Here is an 11,409-nt window from a genome sequence, read left to right as displayed (position 1 = left end):
TCAATAACTGCAAGTCCACATGATGACGGACTTCATCTCACAGACCACTGAACTTTCACAGTTGTCCTCTGAACAGGACACTTACTTCAAAAAGAGTCCATCACATGAGCCCACCCGCCACAGTTGGGTAACTCCATCTGTTTACACGCTATACATGTTTTGTATCTCATGTTCTGGCTGGGTTCGGCTGTCAGACGTGAGCGCTGGCGTCTGACGTACAGCTGTGTGGGTGTGGGCAATAAAGCTTCAGCAAAAGAAGAGTCACTGAATGACAGGAGACACGTGACCTCAACACCAGCCAGCTGTGGCTGTCAATGTGATTATCAGCTATCACAGTTTTGACTGCATACTGTACATAATTATAAAACAGTTACAGTCCTTAATTCTGTTTTATTACAATAAAATACAGCTATGAACGCTGCAATCAATCAGTATGTGTATTTTTTTCCAACGGAAGGAAGGTTTATAGGAATTTTGCTTCTTTAAGTTGCGTTGATACATATTTTATTGCTTAAATATTTGTATTGTGTGGTAACAGTTTTATTAAAGCAAAAAGGTGCTCAAAGCTACTGCTGTGTCTTCGTGTTCACAGTCTTGTGTTTGTTGCGTCATGTTAACCATGTGCATCATGCGTCTTGTCAAAATACATGCCTGCTGCACACTCGCCAAAGGATTTATGATAAAAGAGACGCTCACGTTGACAAAATAAACTAACTTAATACTAAACTCTGATTACACCGAGATTAAGCCAGTATCTCCAACATGAAAAAATACTGTAGTATACTTTAGTATTTACTATAGTAAATTGTAGCAAACTGTAGTAAATTAAAGTATTTACTAGACATACCATAGTATTAACTTTAGCAAACTGATAAACTGTAGTAAGTACCATAGTATACTTTAGTTACAGTAAACTATAGAGTATTGTAGTAACATTATACTATAGGATATTATATTTACTAGAGAAATTTTACATTTCCTATAGTAAGTTTACCATAAGTTGCTATAGTATTTTAATACAGTTTACTTTATTATAGAATGGTTCAAAATACTATAGTATTTGCTAGAGTATATCTACTTCATTTCCTATAGTTAGATTACTATAAATTTCTATAGTACTTTTAATACAGTTTACTATTACATTTACTATAGTATGGTTCAAAAACACTATAGTACTTACTAGAGTAATTTTACTTAATTTCCTTTAGTTAGATTACTATAAATTACTATAGTACTTTTAATACAGTTTACTGGTACATTTACTATAGTATGGTTCAAAAACACTATAGTATTTACAAGAGTAATTTTACTACATTTTTCTTTGGTAATTTTACTATAATATACTATAGTTTTTTTTATTTGGGCTGGCAAACGCAAGCGTCTCTTTTATCATAAACCCCTTCTAGCGTCTGTAGCTAGGGTCGTATTTTGACATTACTCGTGATGATGCACGTAAGTTTACGCACCTAACACATATTTTGATGAGCCACACACGATGGCTTACATACATGTTGTGACGAGCTTTGCAAGTCACCGGGCACCACTGCATTTTTGTTTATTTACATTTTGTTTATTAACTTGTTTTACTGTGCCATTACTTCATTTGTACAACAATGTTATCAAATGAGTGTAATTTAAAATCCATAAAGTATATAAACAATGAAAATGACATAAGCAACAATCACATCATTGATTTTAATGTTGAATGCTACAAAAGCAATTATGCTGTAATCTACATGTTATTTGTCTTCAACTTTAATTTAAACGCAACTAATACAACTTTAAAAATATGTTTATTTACAAAATTAGAAGAGGAATATGATTTAAGGAAAATTTTACCTCATGTGTGAGCATGTGATCCGCACCCACGTGAACTTTGGCGTTGTAGGCTTTCCGATGAATTTAGACATCTACTAATATAACGTTGAGACTGTCACATTTCAAGCCATACAATTTCTTTCTGCACATTACCGTACTGAGGGTTGGAAATGTTGTGAGCGTTTCCGACGACCTTTTAATTCGTCAGATAGCAAAATGCAGCAGCAAGGAGCCCGCGCTCAGGTGCTGATGACGTCTGCGACTGCACTGTTGCGTCTGCAGCGCCTGACGTAAAATGTTATAACACGATAAAAACCCTATCAAAACGGCGAAAATCTCTGAAAAGTGAAAAGGTTGCAGTACAGAATTGATAATATTGTGCATAATAAACAGATTAAAAGACAAGTTACAGATGAAAGACAATTCTTTGAGTTGGAAGTTCGACTTGCAGTGTGTCATTATTTACTTTTTATTGTGTGATAAGAAGCATCAATCATTTTAAAATAAAACATTTTGCGAAATGTCTAATAAAAATGTATTGCTTTGGAACAACATGAGGATGAGTAGAAATGATTACTACTGAATTGTCATATTCACTTCATGTGCCAACTACAATTTCTTTGTGTGCCCTGTGGCCATAAGAAAATGTCATTTTATTTGATTTATTAACAGGAAAAAACATTACACGTCTCTCCAGTTTGACGTTTGCAGAATCAAAATTGCTTGCTTGTGGTAATCGACAGCATTCCTCACATATGGTTTATGAAGTCCATTTAATCAGTCGGTGTGCCCTGGAAATCAAACCTAGATTCACACTTTACCAATTAGCATTTATATTTATGCATTTGACAGCTATGTTAAATTATACAGCTATGTACATTTTATCAGTATGTGCGTTCCCTGAATTGAACCCACAACCTTTTACAGTACGTTGCTAACGCAATGCTCTACCACAAAATCCACAGGAACACTTTTACTGTTTCCTTTACAAGCCGGCCAATCAACGTGGACACTCGGGTTAAAGAGTTTATTCTTGTGGAGATCAACAGACCTGAATTTCCAGATAACATATGAAGAGCCGCTCTCCTGCTGGTCTCGATCTTCCTTCTCCCGCTCAAAGCTGTTTGTTTTGGACTCCAGGATTCATGCACTACGATTGTTTCGCTTGTACCGAAGATAATTCCGTTTTTCTTTCCTCTTCATATGAGAGATCCCTCGGGACCGACTTCAGAAGAAAGGCCAGTAGATTTAGATAACGTACAAGCAGAGCGTTTGTTTTACTCACCCTTGAATCAAAGTTTCCTTTGTGTGTGAGACCGGATCTGTTTCCCAGGCCTACAGACTCACAAGGGTCCAACGAGTTCAAAACAACAAAGAGGTCCAAGAGCTGTAACAGAATTGCATGTCCAAGACATCCACAGTCCGGGCCAACAGCCTGAGCAAACAGATCACAGGACCAATGAAAGTGACTTCAACTCTTCTAATAACAAAGGAGGCTGAAATAAAGCTGTCTATACTGAAAGCCTGCAAAGGACCCTGCGTTTACAACGTATAGTACACAGTATATAACATTAAAGATTTAAGATATTTCTGTAACGCAATTGATAGAGAATTGCGTTAGCAGCGCAAAAGGTCATGGGTTCACAGGGAACACATACTGATAGAATGTATAATGAAAAAATACCTTGTTTATATATTTTTACGTTCATGCATTTGGCAGATGCTTCTATCTAAAGTGACTTGTGCGTTACACTTTATCAATATGTGCGTTCCTTGGGTTTGAACCCATGACCTTCTGCTCTCCTAATGCAATGCTCTACCACTGAGTTATACAGGAGCATTAAGTTGCTTTGGATAAAAGCGTCTGCCAAATGCATAAATGTAACACTTATACAATAATATTAAACCCATTAACATTCATTAAAGCAGTGGTTCCCAAACTTGGGGGGGCACAAATGGTGCTAGGTTGGCCCCAGTTTTATGTCATTATTAACTTCATAATAAATTCTGTGTGAACAAACCGTAGACAAACATAGCTACCAACCATCAGCACTACATTGTATCATTTAATATGTTTTGTTTAATTCAAATTTTAAGTTAGAGACCGTTTTGCCATGATTTTCATTTTGGGGGTATGCTAAAACTTTTCAGGGTTCCCACACCTTAGTTAACTTTAAATTCAAGGACCTTTCAAGGACTTTCCAGGTCCAATACCCTCAACCTCAAGGACTAAATGTGGTGACACATTTCAAGTAAGAGCAAGGTTACATCATATTACCTTTTAAGATACATTGTTACAGTTCCCTTTGGAGGGAACTCGCGCTGCGGTGACACTTTGGGGACGCCTCCAGGGGTGCGTCTGAATGTGTATATCAAATTCAACCAATGGTGAGGTTTAACGATAAAGACAGGGTGACGCAGGAGCCAGGAAGTATATCGCTATCTGAAATATTGCCAAAGATGGCGTTACAGGGACGCAGGAAGTATGGCAAGAGAGACGCAGCGTCTCGTTCCCTTCTCAGGGAACAACAGTTACATACGTAACCAGAGACGTTTTCATTGGCATAGAGAAGATAAAAGCATTTAAAGCAAACAGTTTAGCATGTGTGCTTAAAAGGCTAGAAATTGTATGATATTATCCTACACTACACAGGGAAAAATATGGATTTTTTTCCAGAAAACCTCTTGCATAAAATAGATTCAAGCACTTTCAATGACCTGTATCTATGTATGTACATTTTCAAAAACTTCTCAGGGCCTTGATATTTCCCCCCAGATTTAAAAACTTTTAAGGATTTCAAGGACCCGTGGGAACCTTGAGTTTGAGAACCACTGGGTTAAGGCATTAGCTAACATAAACTAAAAATAAACAGTACAGGTTTACAGCGTTAATTAATCTTAGTTTATGTTTGTTAATATCAATGCTATTGTTCATTTTTTGATAATTAGTTCATTGTGCATAAGAGAAACAACTTCAGAAATAAAAATGTTGAATATCAAATTAATGATTCAATATTGGTCATTGTTAGTTCATGGTAAGTATAGTAACCAACTAATGTTAACAAATACAACCTTATTATATAGCATTACCAGTGTTTCAAACTGTAAATTGCTTTATTGTTGTCAAATTACCTCTCTACTTAAACCACTTATCTTGAAATTAAATCTGATTCTTTGACTATATATTTTTTTTCATTTTAGCAGTCAGAAAACTTCAAAAATTGAAGGGGTTATTAAACATTACAGTTTATATACAGCCGTTTCATTTATCACACTGAAAAAAAAGGTCAGGTTGAGCACATTGCATTGTTCTCCGTCTGAGACAGCTTTCCTTGGTCTTTACAAAAACGGCGAATCTGTAAATAACTCCTTATTTAAGCAGCAAATGCCAGACTCCTTGGATGTCACATTATTGAGGATCCGTTTCATCAAAGTTTCTTTTAATTCTTGTTTTTTGGGCTGTTCAGAAAGCAGCAGCCAACATTGATCCTATATCTTTGACATCTTTTCAAATCCATCCTGCCATCAGCCCACCTCACCTCACAGTAAGTCATACTGAAGGCAGTAATTGAGTATATATTGGCTGATTTTCACTGTCTCCTTTCCAAGACTCTGACTTGTTTAAAACATATTGTTGCAGGGGCGTTTCGAGATAACAGTCGGCTAAAGCTCTCTGCTTTGTTCTCCAATCCCGAGGTTAACGATTTTCCATCGTGGGAGGCGGGGGAGAGGAGCGGACTCTGAATTAGGATTCAGCTCCCATCCTCAGTGCCGAGCGGCTGTCTGCTGCCTACCCAGCAACCCCAGCGCTTTGTGACAAGGAGATGGATGATATCTGCAGCCTGGCCGGTCGCTCTACGGGAAGAGAGAGGGACGCGCGAGCGCGCGCGCACACACACACGTCTGCAAGCACACTGGGTCGCGCGCACGCTTCCCGAAGTCAGGGAGGATGTGCACGCACACACTCACACATGTAACTAATGCTGTGATATTGCGACTATGAGTGGTGGTGGTAGCATTGAGTTTTAATGAAAACTAAAATCATTTAAAGTCATTTATTTTTATGATTTACTACTATATAATGTAAAAAAAACTATAAGTGTAAATATAACCTTGATATCTTAAGTAAAGATTGAAATCAATGATTAAAATCAAACTTTGATGCTCCTAATCTCATCATTACATTATGAGATTTTAACCTGAATTTTAAAGACAGGTTTACAAATTAAGTTTGGGGTGAACTGCTGTACCTTTCAACCTTTCTACCCGTTTGGTTTAAGCCTATGATCCAAAAATTTTCAAATTTACAAACAGAAATATACAAAGATACTGCAAAGTGTTAAAAAAGATAATTTATTAAAAGATCTGCATTCACAACAACATTTTAAAATACACAGTTGTGCTTGTATACATGTAGGGGGGTTTGTGTGTAAATGTATGCTTTTATGTCTGTGTTTAAGGCACTGCTGTGCAGGACAGCGTCTGAAAGCAGAAGGTCGTGGGGTCCGTCTCTGTTCCCCGCCTCTTTTAATGCAGGACTGTGTTTGTGTGTCAAACTCACCTGCTGGAACCGCCGCAGCACATTTTCACACAAACACACATACACGCGCCGCTTCATTTCTGCAGTATACGCTGTAGGAGAACATTAAGGGTTTGAGATATCACCGCCATTACGTCTGAGCACACAAGCCAAAACATATTTCACCTTGTTAACAACACATACACCGAACACTGTGCTTTTTACGTTTAATAAATTAATATGTGGTGTGTGCATATATTTATAGCATTAAAAATGTTTAATAGTTACTGGGATACAAAATGAGCAAGCAATAGCATGACTTACCCACAAGCTGAAAACAGTACCTCATCTGCTCTGTACACCTAAAAGAGGGAAAATTACAGCAATTAAAACCATTAATTATAGCAATTAGACAAAAATAACACCTTAGAGATGATCACAGACGTTACTCTGCAATAAATGATTTTTTTTGTTGCAAAGGATAGAGTGACAGACCGCAAAAACAGATAGTGGCTTCATTCTAGGATGACAGACAGGTTTATCGTTCGAAGAAGAAAAACTGGTCTGGCTCAGGTGTTTGTGTGTCTGAGGCTCACGCGGCTTTTCGTCCAGGTGAAGGTGGCACCTGCGGCTGCCGCTAAGAGCCGTCCGATGGCTTAACAGCTCTGCTGAGGAGGAGGAGCAGGTTTCACTGGAGTCCCATCAGCCGACAGCAACCTGTGAGACAGAGCCTAATTATCCTCTAAAGCAAAAAGCCAGTTGTGGTTCAATAACTCCAGCACGCCGCAAGCCAGATACTGCGTTTCCCTGGCAACGCCTCCACAGCGGTACAGCAGACATCACAGGGAAAGACAGGCGGTCACAGACCGAAGAAAGAGTTTAGTGACCGCCCGTGTGGACGTATATGAACTGACCCATTACTTAATAAATGCATTTTGGGCTTAGACCAAAGTGATAGAGTATCTACACCTAGTCAAAAAATCATGGATAACCATTTAATTTGCATTTTGGCAGAAGCGCCTTGCAGTGCAACTATACATTTTATCAGCACGCGTGTTCCCTGGGAATCGAACTCATTTGCGCTGCTAACGCAATACTTAACCAGTCAAGCGAATTAAAGTGAAAATCCCTAAAGGAACCTGTACATCTTCTGGTGTCTGGATACACAAACATGAGACCCATCTCTGCATATACACCTGATACAACCACACCTGCGCTGATAACATGCAAAATAACAACCAACATCCTGTAATCCTGTCGATTTATTCGATTCCTACAGTTTCCCTAACCGATCTCTCGGTCCCTAATCTAGTTTCAGTGGCTTTTATCCTGGACAAATGTTACGTTTATTTAAACAGCACACTGTCAGGAAGTACACACACACACACACACACACTCATACACTCTGTCTATAAACGTTTTTCATTTGCGGTCCTCTGCGGTCTGGAATTTTCCATGCAGTCTAAAACAAAGACAAATATATGATTTTTTTAAACTAAAACTTTACATTGATTCTGAATTTAAAATATATTTATTTATATATATTTTAGGGCTGTCAAAAGATTAATCACCATTAATTGCATACAAAATAAAAGTTTGTGTTTGCATAATATTTTTGTGTGTGGTTATTATGTTTAAATAGAAATACACACATAGATGTATACATGCAAGAACATTTTAATTTATGTATAATATGTATTATTTATGTATAATATAATATAAAATATATCATGCATGTGTGTGTATTTATATATATACAAAATAATTACAAAGAGTGCACACACATTTATTGTGTAAAAACAAACTTTTATTTTGTATGCGATGAAGCACGATTGATCTTTTGACAGCTCTAATATTTTTATATGACTAGGAACTGTGGCTCAGAAGATTTTCTTTATGTAAATACATATTCTATATTTGACTAAAATGTATATTATATATTAAAAATACAGTTTTTCCTCTGTTGATAACACTTAAAAAAAATTACTGTAAATATGCTTGATGTTTTACAAAAATGCAAAACTGTAAAAAGTGCTATAGAAACAAACTGCTGTCATGCTTAAAAAGCTTTATTTAATGCTGTTTGCACTGCCAAATTATTACAAGGTTAATTTATATTTTACCTGAAGAATAATTTATATTCACAATGCCTGCATGTCTATCTTTCTGTCTACGGGTCTGTCTCTCTCCGAATGAAAATGTCAGCCAAACTTTTCAGCCAGAAAACTAACTATGTTTTGCACTGATAGACACAAATAAAAACGCGCCCCGACGTGCGTCAGCCAAAAATGTAAATACGAAACCGCGCCACTGACATCAGACCCGATGCCTGCTGGAGCTGTTATAAAATAACAAAATCTTCATTCCCGTCTCCCCTCCCGACTGGATCCGGCCTTTGTTCGTTTTTTTCATTTGGCTGATGGGTCTGTGTGTGCGCGTTTGTTATGAAGGTTTGATGCATAGAAAAATTAATCTATGTGTTGGCACTGCCAGTCTGTGCGTAGTGTCAGACAGATCCTAATAAAACTGTCTGACCCTGAGGTGGGCACCGGGATGGCGCTCGGCGGTCGTGGCTGACTGCTTGGTATGCACAGAGCATGGCAGAACTTCAGCTGTTGCTTGGAGCTTCGTGGCACAGAACCAGCTTGATTAGTTGGCATCCGCCATTGTTCAGCATGTAACCAAGCAGGGGGAAATATAATTAGAGAGAGAGAGAGAGAGAGAGAGAGAGAGAGAGAGAGAGAGAGAGAGAGAGAGAGAGAGAGACGGGGGAATCAAATGTTTTGAAACTATGTTTCTAATGTGGGTAATTTAGCAAAATTAGGTTTTAAAAAGTTAACAACTCCAGGGAGGTACAGAACAAAGCCGATGGAATAACGTAGTGATTTCAGTTTTTAAAACAGGAAGAAGCCCACTGCGCCCACCAGGCCCCGTTAAAACTACTGCACTTCTGAAGTTTCAATGTCATTTTTTATGATTTAAAAACTATTTAGACCCCCATAAACATGGATGTTTGCATACTATGTCATTAAATTAAATTAATTAAAACATCTGTTTTCCTTAAAACAGCAATTTCTGGTCTAAACTAAACCCAGATTAGCATTAAAACATACAAATTCAATTCATGGAGACCGTTACATGTATAAATTAAAAGGGGATCAGCATATGTTGGTTCAATATGTTGCTCATTTTAAGAGAATAAAACAGATGAAGGAGTTGTTAGCTATACATCAGACAGATCTTTTGTTATTTGGTTTAAGCAAATGCATGAGCCAAGATGATATTTTTCCTAATAGTACAAATGCAGGGACCTCCTTTGAGGAACAAATTACCTTTATTGAAGAAATACTCTTTATTTACAAAAGGATATCAATTCGATATACAGTACAAGAAAAAACTCTGATGTGGTTAATGTAACAAAATACAACATTTATCACGACCAAAAGGTTATTATTTGGCCATGTAAGAACTGGGGAAAACTCATCAATTCGATGCGAAAAAGCGTCTAATATGGGGGACTGATGTAGATGTAGTGTCGATCAACCAGCCAGCCAGACAGAGCAGTTAGCACGTCGACCCTCTCCTGTACCCCTCACCAGCTTTTAAAAGACATCTCAGCGGATGTACAGGATTGAGTCTTTATTAAAAAAAAAAAACGTACAAAAGAAACGCAATGAGCTCAGACTCATCAGCGCAGACATCTGTCCTAAGTCCGTCTCCGTCGACCATGCAGAGTTCGAGCGCTATGCCCTCTGCCCAGGTCCTAAGAGCTTAACCTGTGATTTTTGCACACAAAGCTCACAAGTTAGGGTCTCAGGGACCAGGAGGAGAGCTGGGTGTCCGCACACGATTGAGGCAGGAAAGGCAGAAAACATACACATGTCCTTCGCTGTCTGGGAAATTTGGCCCGTATGAATAAAATCTTGTCTTTGCTATCTTCACTGCAGATAAGTTCTCCCGGTAGATCAACAGGAGCTTAGCGCCCCGCCATGCACCGAAACGCATACACACAAAAGCAGACAGGCAAACAAAATATCATTACAACAGTTACACGACTAATTTGACGAAGGACGGTTTCAAATCAAGCCCGACTCGTTTAAAAAACCCCAGCTTCGGTCATTATCACTCTTAATTCTTCTTTGTCCTTGCAGCGTGTGTTCCTCATCCCGAGGATCTCTAGTGAGCGCTTACTAGCTGAACCGCTGGCCTCTGAACCATCAGACATGACTGTCTGTCTGTGTGTGTGCGCATGTCTGTCTGTCTTTCTGTCTGGGTCTATATGTTCGTCCTTCGACTGACTCCTTTACATCAAAAAACAAAAAAGCGACAACTGATCAATAACCTGACGTTGCAACCAAATAAAAAAGAAATAAAACGACAATGCCGCTTACGAACCGGATGCCGGCACAGCATCTAACAGGGTTTGTATTAGAGCTCTATGTAAACCCCCACCACCCCACGCACGCCTTCCCCGCAAGACCAACCCCCCCAAATGCAGCCACCCACCCAGCTGCACGCGCCTGCAATCCCCCGGCAGCCTTCAGAAATAAGTTGTCTTTTTTGCCACTTTGTGAGCGCAGACGCAGAAAACCCAGACTGCTAGTGAGTGCACACGGCGGGCGAAACACGCATGTCATTTACACTACAAATGCACATCTAGCGCACACACCTTTAAGACTCCTCCCCCCACAAACAAGCATCCTTTAGGGACCAGACAGTGTGGACGCCACGTGTGTCAAACGCACACCGTCCACCTTTAAACCCGCGCCTGCTTTGTCGTCTTCAATAAAGAAAGTAAAAGTGAGACAAAGAACAAAGAACGAGGTATGGTGGACTTCATCAGACATTGAGATGTGACCACAGGGAGACACTCCAGACAAAACCATCACTCCCACTGTCACCCGCCCTTCGTTCACACACACCTTACGCTGGAGAGAAACTCACCCTAACGCTGCCTCCTCCCGCGGTCCGGACACCTGTCTCGGGCGGTTCTGTACCTGTGTACCTGGGCTGTCTGCGAGAGCCGCTCTCGCTCTCTCGGTGTGACTGAGTGCCAGCGAGCGGTGGATTCT

General features: G+C 39.1%; 1 long non-coding RNA gene across 2 annotated transcripts in view; it reads right to left on the bottom strand.

Moving 5' to 3' along the window:
• Positions 1-1,598: 1,598 nt before the first annotated feature.
• The window catches only part of LOC135743171 (uncharacterized), a 56,738-nt gene continuing 46,927 nt past the window's right edge, over positions 1,599-11,409 (bottom strand). The window contains exons 3-5 of one of the 2 annotated variants that reach the window (XR_010530490.2): positions 6,833-7,054; positions 6,662-6,699; positions 1,599-6,450 (exon numbers count right to left, since the gene is read on the bottom strand). This is a non-coding gene — a long non-coding RNA (uncharacterized lncRNA). Of the gene's footprint in view, positions 6,451-6,661; positions 7,055-11,409 lie in introns of both variants that reach the window. The other variant, XR_010530489.2, reaches the window with a different exon arrangement.

Source organism: Paramisgurnus dabryanus, chromosome 10 (genome assembly GCF_030506205.2).
Source record: "Paramisgurnus dabryanus chromosome 10, PD_genome_1.1, whole genome shotgun sequence".
Lineage (NCBI taxonomy): Eukaryota > Metazoa > Chordata > Actinopteri > Cypriniformes > Cobitidae > Paramisgurnus > Paramisgurnus dabryanus.
The sequence above is the reverse complement of the archived record's forward strand: the minus strand, read 5'-3'. Positions and strand labels throughout refer to the sequence as shown.